Source organism: Mirounga leonina, unplaced genomic scaffold (assembly GCF_011800145.1).
Source record: "Mirounga leonina isolate KUSES-001 unplaced genomic scaffold, KU_Mleo_1.0 Mir_115, whole genome shotgun sequence".
In the NCBI taxonomy this organism is placed as follows: domain Eukaryota; kingdom Metazoa; phylum Chordata; class Mammalia; order Carnivora; family Phocidae; genus Mirounga; species Mirounga leonina.
In genome coordinates this window covers 10,438,920-10,449,447 of record NW_023270268.1, presented here as the reverse complement: position 1 = coordinate 10,449,447, position 10,528 = coordinate 10,438,920, and the positions used below count along the sequence as shown (strand labels likewise).

Below are 10,528 nucleotides of genomic sequence, written 5' to 3'. Positions count from 1 at the left end.
GTTCAGACCATAAGCTCCTGTAACTTTTCTGAAAAACCTTGTTCCTCTCGGAAGAGCACATATCTCAGTTTGTATTTGAACACGTGTAACTGTTTAATTGTTTGATGATGGGTGCTCTCACTCTGCCCTCTCTTAACATAGTTTTTAGTGTCAGGGGCTCCTCGTTGTGTCCCCAGTGCCTGGCATAGTGTCTGGCACACAGCAGGTGCTCACAATTTGTTGGACGAAAAATAGACGAATTCTGCTTCCCTGCATTGGGCCATCCATCTGTGATAACTGTGAGTGCCTCCATCCCCAGACTGGGGTGTGTCCCTCCGGAGTCGGACTTTAGCACCACATCCAGGGTGGCAGGAGGCTGTGCTCTTTGGTTTGCCTATCTCGAGCTTCCCGCCCAGCGGCGCAGACAGCAGAACCCACAGCTGGGGCGTGTCGCGCAGTTACGAGGAACCTCCCTGCCTCCGCAGGTCAGTTGTGTACTCTACCCCAGCAGCAATCGAGCTAAGACCGAGAAGTCTCCTGGCACTTCCGGACGTGGGAATTAAAGGCTTGGACATCAAACCCACGCGGGTGAGAGCCAGGAGATGGGAAGAAAGTTGGGAGGCGCGCGCGCCCCTGCCACACCCCCTTTGCATTTGGGTCGCAGCGCTTTAAGAACCCGCTCATTCAGGACTCCTCCGGGACCGGGTGGGGAAAGCGCTCCAGGATTGGTCGGTTCGGGTGCGGGTGTTGCTTAGCAGCAGCGAATGGGGAATTCAACGCTTGCGCATGCGTATCATCGCCTACCTGCGCCTGGGCCGCCAGTGACCTGGGCCGGGTCCGCCCGGTGGGCCGAGGTTGCAGAGGAGGCGGCGGGTGGTACTGTGGCGAGGCGGCGCGACGGGCGGGTGCCGACTCCCGGAGGCCGCCGTCGGGGCGAGGTGAGGGCTCGCGGGCGGAGGCGGGCGCCGCGGCCCGTTAGCCGAAAGCAGGCGGGGTCGGGTGTGGCGCAGGGCGGGCCAGGAGATGGAGGCGGCCCCGGGCCCGCCCCGCCCTCAGGCCGGGCTTAGCCCCACCCGGTTTCGTGGGGCTTCCTGGAGTCATCTGTCCCCCTTTCTTCCCCCGGCTGCTCTCCAGGCTCGAGGATAACCGAGGCGCGCGCCTGCAGGAACCCTAAGCTGACAGATGCGCGTCGAGCGCTGTTCCCAGTGGGAGGAGAAGGGGTGTGTCCAAATGAGAGCGGGGGCGATCGTTTCCTTGATTATCCACGAAGCCCCTGTCGGAGTACTGTTTAATTTTAGTAGCAAACTTTCCTTAGCATGCCGAAATTATACGACTTGGTTTACCCAGTACTGGGTGCATTGGACCAGCTTTTCCGAACATCTGGTGTAGGAGGTGGTGGACATTTGTGTCCATGATAGGCTTACATCTAGACCTCCAGAGCCAGAAGGATAAAAGCACTCCGGGGAAAATCAGGTTTTTAGAAATCAGAGCCACAAAAGAATATTCTCAGTGGCGAAAAGTAATCGGTAAAATTTGTTACATGGTCAGAACAACAACAACAACAAAAAGCTCAGACTGATGGGTAAGATCATCTTAATTAAATTTTACAAAGGAGTTCATCCTGATAAGGGTAATTTTAGTAAAATTAAAATGTAAATAATTGGAAATGTATTAATATTGGTAAATATAATTAAATTGATATCATAGCGTTTGCTCTTGAAAATACATTTTAGACAATACATTTTAGACAATGATTGTTATAGCTCTAAGCGTTAATGCTTACAACACACAAGACATCTTGGAGTCAGAAAGTTTTATTCTTAGAAGGAGCCTCAGAAACCAGCTGCATCCAAAAGATGATTGATGGTCCCAGAGGAAAACTGACTTAATCCAAGTAACACAATGAGTAAGGAGCAATTGTAACAAGTGTAACCCTAGGCCTCTGTTCCTTCTATTAACAGGTCTCTGACTAGTTGAGTAGTAATGCTCTAGGAGAAAGAGAATAGCTGTAATCCCAAAGATTGGATTTAGAGAGGCAGAATAAAGTGAAAAGGTTACATAGGCTTTTGAATATTTTGAGTAAGGGAAGTTTGGGTTTGAATCCTGATCTATCACTTATGTCTTTGGAGCTACAGTTTTCCCACCTGTCCGGTGTAGATTATGTCTACCTTGTAGATAGTTATGAGCATTAAATAACTATCAGTTTAAAAGTTCCTATCACAGTGCCTCACATGTAATATTAGCTGCTATCAAGTTCAGTCCCGTACTCCTCTTAACTCCTATCAAAGAGTTGACCTCTTACCCCCCCCCCCCCGCAAACACTATCCCCAATCAACATGGAACAAAGGAGCCTGAGTGATCTACAAATTGGGTAACCAGTTCTAAAGTCTTGTGGCTGAAGATTAATTCAGTAAGGGTGACATAACTCAATATTGTTTTCTGTATTGTATATTCGAGGAGTGGATAATATGCCTTATGGTGAAGACTTTCTTGAATATTTGAGTGCCAAATGAAACTTGTTTTGCTTGTTTATGTTACTCTTTTGCAAGGCCTGGTCATGGCCTGGTCATTTAATGCTGTTTTTCTCTCATGTTTTCTTTCTCTCTCTCTCTTTTGGAGGGAGGAGGGGGAGGAGTATATGTGGTAGGGATTTGGGAGAGGGCTAAGTGTAAGGGGGGAGGAAAAAAACCAGTGGGAACAAGGGTGGCCTCCAGGTAGGCACAAAGTCTTTGCTGGTAGAATAGGGATAATCTATGACATGAGCAGTTTATAAATAGATGCTGAGAAGAGGATTTAGGAAATGGGGGAGGTAGATTAAGATATAATTTTTATAAAGCCTAATAGTAACTTGGGTGCTATATATTTGATTACTAATTCAGTTTCTACTTTAAAAAAATTCTATTTATATAAATATTTATATAAAAATTTATATATTACCTATATATATATTATATGTACCTAGATATGTATTGTGGAACGGTGCTCAAAATATAGATCAGAATATGGCAAGATCTGCAAAACCGCATTTCTTGTCTCAGTGGGCAAAAATAAGGCAGCTCTTAGGTCATTCATTCATTTGCTTAAGAGTTTTTACTGAGGCCTTCTTCATGTGTGCCAGGCATGGTGTCAGGTTATGAGGCCTACTGGCCTGTAGAAGGAGCTGGGGAGACCTGGAAGACAGACTAGGGTCTCTGTGTGGGTACTCTGAGGGTGCTTTTGTCCTTGTATAATTGATAATATTTTTTTCTCTAATTGTGGCATGATTTTCCAGATTTATACCACTACTTCTTGTTTTTTAAACTGAATACTAGTTATCTGCAAACAGCTTTTATTTTAATTAGTTCTGAGATTAGAGCACCTTCCAGTTTGGAAATGTCATGTAGTTATGGAGCTGCTCACTATAAAATATGTTTTTCAACATTCAAGCACAAATCATTGAAACTACAGTTAATTAGGGGCGCCTGGGTGGCTCAGTCGTTGGGTGTCTGCCTTCGGCTCAGGTCATGATCCCAGGGTCCTGGGATCAAGCCCCGCATCGGGCTCCCTGCTCGACGGGAAGCCTGCTTCTCCCTCTCCCGCTCCCGCTGCTTGTGTTCCCTCTCTCACTATGTCTCTCTGTGTCAAATAAATGAATAAAATCTTAAAAAAAAAAAAAAGAAACTACAGTTAATTAGCAGAAGAGATTATTGATCTACTTATAGAGATATTTAAAAGTGACACAAACATAAAAAGCAGGTAGGAGCATCATTTAAGTAAGTGGTATAAACACTTTAAGTTAATCCTTTTTTTTCAAATTTTATTTAAAAGTAATTATAAGAAGTTGCCAAGATAGTATAGAGAGGCCCCATATACCCTTTACCTAGTTTCCCCCATTGGTTACATCTTACATAATAAGTATAGTACAATGTCAAATCTAGGAAATTTAACATCGATATAAAGTGTATATAGTTCCATGCCATTTTACTACAGTGTAGGTTCCTATAACCACCATCACAGTCAAGATACAAAATTGTTGCATCACCACAAAGATCTTCCTCTTGTTCTCCTTTCTAGTCACACCCATTCCCCTCCTCCCCACCATCCCTAACTCTTGGCAACCACTAATCATTTCTCCATCTCTAATTTTGTCATTTTGAGAATGTTACATAAAAGGATTCCTATGGTACGTGACCTTTTGAGATTGGGTTTTTTTCCTTCAACACAGTGCTTTTGAGATCCATCCCAGTTGTTTTGAGTTTCAACAGTTCCTTTCTTTTTACTACTGAGTAGTATTCCATGATATGAATGTACTGTTATTTTTTTTTAACCATTCACTATTTGTAGGATATTTGGTTGTTTCCAGTTCTTGGCTGTTATAAATAAAGCTGTTAAGAACAATTGTACACAGTTTTTGTGTGGACATAAATTTTCATTTCTGAGATAAATGCCCAGGAGTGTGATTGATAGATCATACGTTAATTGCATGTTTAGTTTTATAAAGACACTGCCAAACTACTTTCCCGAGTGACTCTACCATTTTATAGTCTTACCAGTAAAGTATGAGAGAGCCGGTTTCTATGCACACCTTTCCAGCATTTGATATTTTCACTTTAAAAACTTTTAGCTGTTCTCATAGGTATGTAGTATTGTCTCATTGTGATCTTAAGTTACTTTTCCCTTAATTGCTAGTGATGCTGCACATCTTTTCATGTGCTTATTTGCCATCCATGTATTCTTTTTGGTGAAATGTCTGTTCATGTACTTTGCCCATTTATAAACCAATGATATGTTGTTTATAAAATATTTTCTCCCAGTCTCTGAATTGTCCTTTCATCCTTTTCACATGAGGTTTTGCAGATTGAATATTTTTAATTTTGACGAACTCCAATTTACTGATTTTTCTTTTGTGGATTATGCTTTTGGTATCATGTCTAAGAACTCTTCGTCAAGTCCTGAAGATTTCCTCATATATTTTCTTCCATTTTTATAGTCTTACTTTTTAGATTTACATTTATGACACATTTTGAGTTGATTTTTATGTAAGGTGTGAGGTTTAGGTCAGGAATTTTTTTTTCCCCTGTAGATATCCATTGCTTCAGCACCAACTATTGAAAAAACTATCCTCCCTCCATTGAATTGCTTTTGCACCATTGTCAAAAACCATTTGGCTGTACTTCTGTAGGTCTATTTCTATGTTCCCTATTCTGTTCTCTTGATCTTTGTGTCTGTTCCTCTGCCAATAGCACACAATCTTGACTAGTGTAGCTATAGAATAAGTCTTGAAATAGGATAGCATGGTTCTACTTTATTCTTTTTCAAAGTTGTTTTAGCTATTTAAGTTTCTTTGCCTTCCCACACAAATTTTTTTTTTTTTTAAAGATTTTATTCATTTGAGACACAGATACAGAAAGGGAGAGAGAGAGAGAGCATGAGCAGGGGGAGAGGCAGAGGGAGAGGGAGAAGCAGGCTCCCCACTGAGCAGGGAGCCTGATGCGGGGCTCGATCCCAGGGCCCTGGGATCATGACCTGAGCCAAAGGCAGACGCTCAACGACTGAGCCACCCAGGCGCCCCTTCCCACATAAATTTTAGAATAGTTTTATCTATCTTTACAAACTGTCATTCTGATATTTTTATAGGAAGTGCATTAAACCTGTGTATCAATTTGGGGCAGAATTAACATCTTTATTATGTTGAGTCATCCATTCCATGATCATGGTATATTTCCTCATTTATTTAAGACTTCTTTGATTTCTTTCAGCAGTGTTTTGTAGTTTTCAGCATAGAAGTCCTGTAGATTTGTACCTAAGTATTTTATTTTAAAAATTATAGCTTCATTGAGATTTTTTTTGGTGTGATTGTAAATCGTATTTTATTTTTAATTTTGGTTTCTATGTGTTCTTGCTAGTTTATAGAAATACAGTTGATTTTTGTATGTTGATTTTATGTCTTGCGACCTTTTTGAACTCATTAGTTCTAGGAGGTGTTTTGGTAGGCTCCTCGGGATTTTTCATGTAGATTGTTATGTCATCTGCAAATAGGAGTAGTTTTGTTTCTTCCTTTTGTATCTGTGTGCCGTTTATTTCTGTTTCTTGCCTTACTGCACTGGGTAAAATTTCCAGTAATGTGTTTAATAGTAGCTGTGAGCATGGACATCATCGTTCCTGATTTTAGAGGGAAAGCATTCAGTCTTTATTAAGTATGATGTTAGCTGTAGGCTTTTTGTAGATGTTCTTCACCTAGTTGAGGAAGTTCACCTCTATTCCTATTTTGCTGAAGGTTTTATCATGAAGGGGTGTTGAATCTTGTCAGATGCTCTTTCTGTATTAATTGACATCATTGTGTGATTTCTTTTTAGCCTGTTAATATAATGGATTATAGTGATTGATTTTACTATATTAAGCCAGCTTTGCGTCCTTGGAATAAATCTCACTTGGTTATGGTGTCTAATTCTCTTTATTATATTGCTGAATTCTGGTTGCTAATATTTTGTTAAGGATTTTCACATACAAGTTCATGAGGATTATTGGTCTATAGTTTTCTGGGTTTAACATCAGGGTAATATTAGCTTCATAAAAAGAATTTGGAATTGCTTCCTCTTCTTTTATTTTTTGGAAGAGATTGTGCAGAATTGTGTTAATTCTTTTTTTTTTTTTTAAAGATTTTATTTATTTATTTGAGAGAGAGAGACTGAGAGAGAGAGAGCACATGAGGTGGGGGGAGGGTCGGGAGGGTCAAAGGGAGAAGCAGACTCCCTGCTGAGCAGGGAGCCCGATGCAGGACTTGATCCAGGGACTCCAGGATCATGACCTGAGCCGAAGGCAGTCACCTAACCAACTGAGCCACCCAGGTGCCCGGTGTTAATTCTTTTTTAATTTTTTGCATGTTCAGTAGAATCCTCCAGTGAAATCATCTGGGCTTGGAGATTTCAGGAGTTTTAAAATTACAAATGAAAATTTCTGAATAGGAAATTTGTTGTAAGATTGTTTAAATTATCTATTTCATATTGGGTGAATTGTGGTAGTTAGTGCTTTTTGAGGAATTGACTATCTCATCTACATTGTCAGATTTATGGATGTAGAGTTGTTTATAGTATTCCCTTATTATTTTTTCTAATATTAGCATTTGGTGCTATAAATTTCCCTCTTAGCACTACTTTAGCCGTGTCCCACAAATTTTGATATGTTTTCCTTTTTATTTCAGTGTATTTTTAAATTTCCTTTGAGATTTCCTTTTTGACTCATGGGTTATTTAAAAACGTGTTGTTTAATTTTTAAATGTTTGGAGGTGTTTAATACCTCTCTATTATTACTTTTTAGACTGATTACACTGTGGTCCCAGATCACACTCTGTATGCATTTTGATGGGTATTAAGGAGGGCACGTATTGCATGGAGCACTGGGTGTTATACGCAAACAATGAATCATGGAACACTACATCAAAAACTAATGATGTACTGTATGGTGACTAACATAACATAATAAAAAAATATATTAAAAAATTTTAAAAATAAAAATTTATTGAGGTTTGTTTTATGGCCCACATCTATCTTGCTGTATGTTCTGTGGGTCCTTGAAGGGAACTCTATTGTTGGATGGTGAGTTCTGTAAGTGTTGATTACATACTTTGGTTGATAGTGTTGTTGAGATCTTCTGTATCTTTGCTGGTTTTCTATAGATTTTTGAGAGAGTAATGTTGAAGTTTTCAACTGTAATTGTGGATTTGTCTATTTCTCCTTTCACTTTATCAGTTTTGCTTCACCTATTTTACATCTCTGTTTGATGCATATACGTTTAGTTTTGTCTTCTTGGTAGATTTATTCTTTTATTGTTATGTAATGTCCTCCATCTTTGGAACTTTCTTTGCTTTGAAGTCTGCTTTATCTGATATTAATATAACTCATTCTTTTTTTATTATTTGAGAGAGAGAGAGAGAACATGGGCAGGGGCAGAGGGAGAGGGAGAGGGAGAGGGAGAGAGAATCCTCAAGCAGACTCCCTGCGGAGCACAGAGCCCAATGCAGGCCTCTATCCCAAAACCCTGAGATCATGGCCTGAGCTGAAATCAAGAGTCAGATGCTTAACTGAACTGAGCCACCCAGGTGCCCCGCTCTTTCTTTTGATTAATGTTTGCATGGTATATTTTTTTCTATTCATTTACTTTCAGTCTACCTATATTTTTATATTTGGAGTGAATTTCTTACAGAAAGTAAGTAATTGGGTCATGTCTTTCATCCACTCTGTCCATTTCTGTCTTTAATTGTATATTTAGACCATTTACCTTTGATGTAATTATTGCTATATTAGAACTTAAGTATGCTCTTTTATTTTTTGTTTTCTGTTTATTATTTTTTGATTCTGTGTTCTTTTTTCCTGCATCCCTGTGAATAATTCAAATTTCTTTTAGAATTCCATTTTTATTTATGTATAGTGTTTTTTTTTTTTTTTTAAGATTTTATTTATTTATTTGACAGAGAGAGACACAGCGAGAGAAGGAACACAAGCGGGGGGAGTGGGAGAGGGAGAAGCAGGCTTCCCGCCGAGCAGGGAGCCCGATGTGGGGCTCGATCGCAGGACCCTGGGATCATGACCTGAGCCGAAGGCAGACGCTTAACGACTGAGCCACCCAGGTGCCCCTATGTATAGTGTTTTTGAGTGTATCTCTTTGTATAGCTTTTTCAGTGGTTGCTCTAGTATACAGCTGTGTACATATGCATACTTATATATGCATGTATGTACATCTACGTTTGTGCATGTTTATGACGTATCATAGTCTCCTGGAGTCAGCATTTTACCATTTCAAATGAAGCATAGAAACTTTACCTCCCTTTGTATCTCTGTACCCTCCCCATTTATGTCTTAAATATTTCCTCTAAATACATTGAGAGCATCAGAAATGTTATAGTTATTGCTTCAGTCATCAAACATAATATACAAAACTTATGAGGATAGTCTCTTGTATTTTCCCATGTTTTTATTCTTTCTGTGGTGTTTTCTTTTTTCCCAAGATTCCTTCTTTTATTATTTCCTTTCTGTTTGGAGAACTTCCTTTAGCCATTTTCTTAGAGCAGGTGTGCTGGCAACAAATTCTTTTAGTGTTCCTCATCTAAATATGTTTTAATTTTCCTTTCATTCTTGAAGGATATTTTTGCTGAAAATACAGAATTCTGCCTTGGCAGTTCTTTTAGCACTTGAGAAGTATGTTTTCTTTGGGCCTCCATGGTTTCTATGAGAAATTTGCTGTCATTTGAATTGCTTTTCCCCACTCTGTGTTATTTCTTGCTGCTTTCAAGATTTTTTCTGTCTTTAGTTTTATTAAATTTGAGTGTTATATTTGTTGGCATGGATTTCTTTGGGTTTATCCTTTCTGGGGTTTATCCTGCTTTTTGAATCTGTTGGCTTATGTCTTCTGTCAAATTTGGGAAGTTTGCAGACATTTCTTCAAATACTTTTTCAGTCCTGCCCTCTTTCTCCTCTGCTCCAGGCACATGTGTGTTAGATAATTTGTTATAGTCCCACAGTCCCTGAGGCTCTGTATATTTTCAATCTAATTTCTCTCAGATGGTTCAAATTAAGTAATTTTTATGTTCTGTCTTCATGTTTACTGATTTGAATCATTCTTCTGTCCCCTCCATTTTGCTGTTGAGCTCATCTGTTGAATTTTTTACTTCAGTTATTGTATTTTTTAAATTCTAAAATTTCCATTTGGTTCTTTATATCTTCTATTTCTTTGCTGCGACTTTTAATTTTTCATTTGTTTCAGGTGTGTTTATAATTGCTCATTGAAGCATTTTTATGATAGTTACTTTAAAGTCTATCATCTTGGTCTTAGCATCAGTTGATGGTCTCTTCTTATTCAAGCTGAGATTTTCCTGGTTCTTAGTATGGCCAGTGAATTTTGATTGAAACCTGGACATTTTAGGCATTATGTTACGAGACTCTGGATCTTATTTAGATCTGTTTTAGTTGGTCTTTTTGTTAGCAGGGGGGTGGGAGTGCTATCTCATTACTGCCAAGTGCGAGTAAAAGTTCAGGTGTCCCCACTGGGCCTCTTTTTGGCTCCTTGAGGGCAAGGGGCTGCTCATTAGTCCTGGGCAGAGATAGGAATTCTGTCTCCTTAATGATACAGTGGGAGAGCCTGGCTCTTTGCTGCCTGTAGCTCCCTGCCTGGTCTTCTCTGACACCCCAGCAGCATGGAGGGTTGGGGGGGACACCTCATTACTGCCAGGCAGGAGTAGAAGTCTGGGCTCTTAATTCAGCCTTTGTTGTGGGTGTATGATGGCTACAGGTTTTCCTGTGGTATTTGACTGGGGTGGAATGCTTTTGTCTAAAACTTTTCTGTTTTGCTAGGCTGCACGCACCGTTCCTGCTTCTTTGGCTGGAGAAAGAAGGCCTTTTTTTCATTGTTGGGGCTTTTTTTCTTCTTCTTTTTTTGTCTACATTCATTGGCATTTTTGGGTTGCCAGCTTCTCTAGCACCAAAACCAGGATATATGAGGCAAAAAGAAAACTGAGCAAGCTCACAGTTCTGACATTCCTCAGTTCCCAAAGTCCCTAGCCAGTCTGCCTTTTTCT

The 10,528-nt window shown here is 39.8% G+C and overlaps 1 protein-coding gene across 5 annotated transcripts in view; it reads left to right on the top strand.

Moving 5' to 3' along the window:
* The first annotated feature begins 340 nt into the window (after positions 1 to 340).
* SEC22C (SEC22 homolog C, vesicle trafficking protein) overlaps positions 341 to 10,528 on the top strand; it is a 30,281-nt gene continuing 20,093 nt past the window's right edge. Inside the window, exon 1 of one of the 5 annotated variants that reach the window (XM_034992843.1) lies at positions 341 to 567. The gene's annotated coding sequence lies outside the window, so the exon portion shown is untranslated. Of the gene's footprint in view, positions 568 to 807; positions 918 to 1,000; positions 1,562 to 8,564; positions 8,585 to 10,528 lie in introns of those variants that run through there. The other 4 variants (XR_004677045.1, XM_034992835.1, XM_034992853.1 and 1 more) reach the window with 4 other exon arrangements.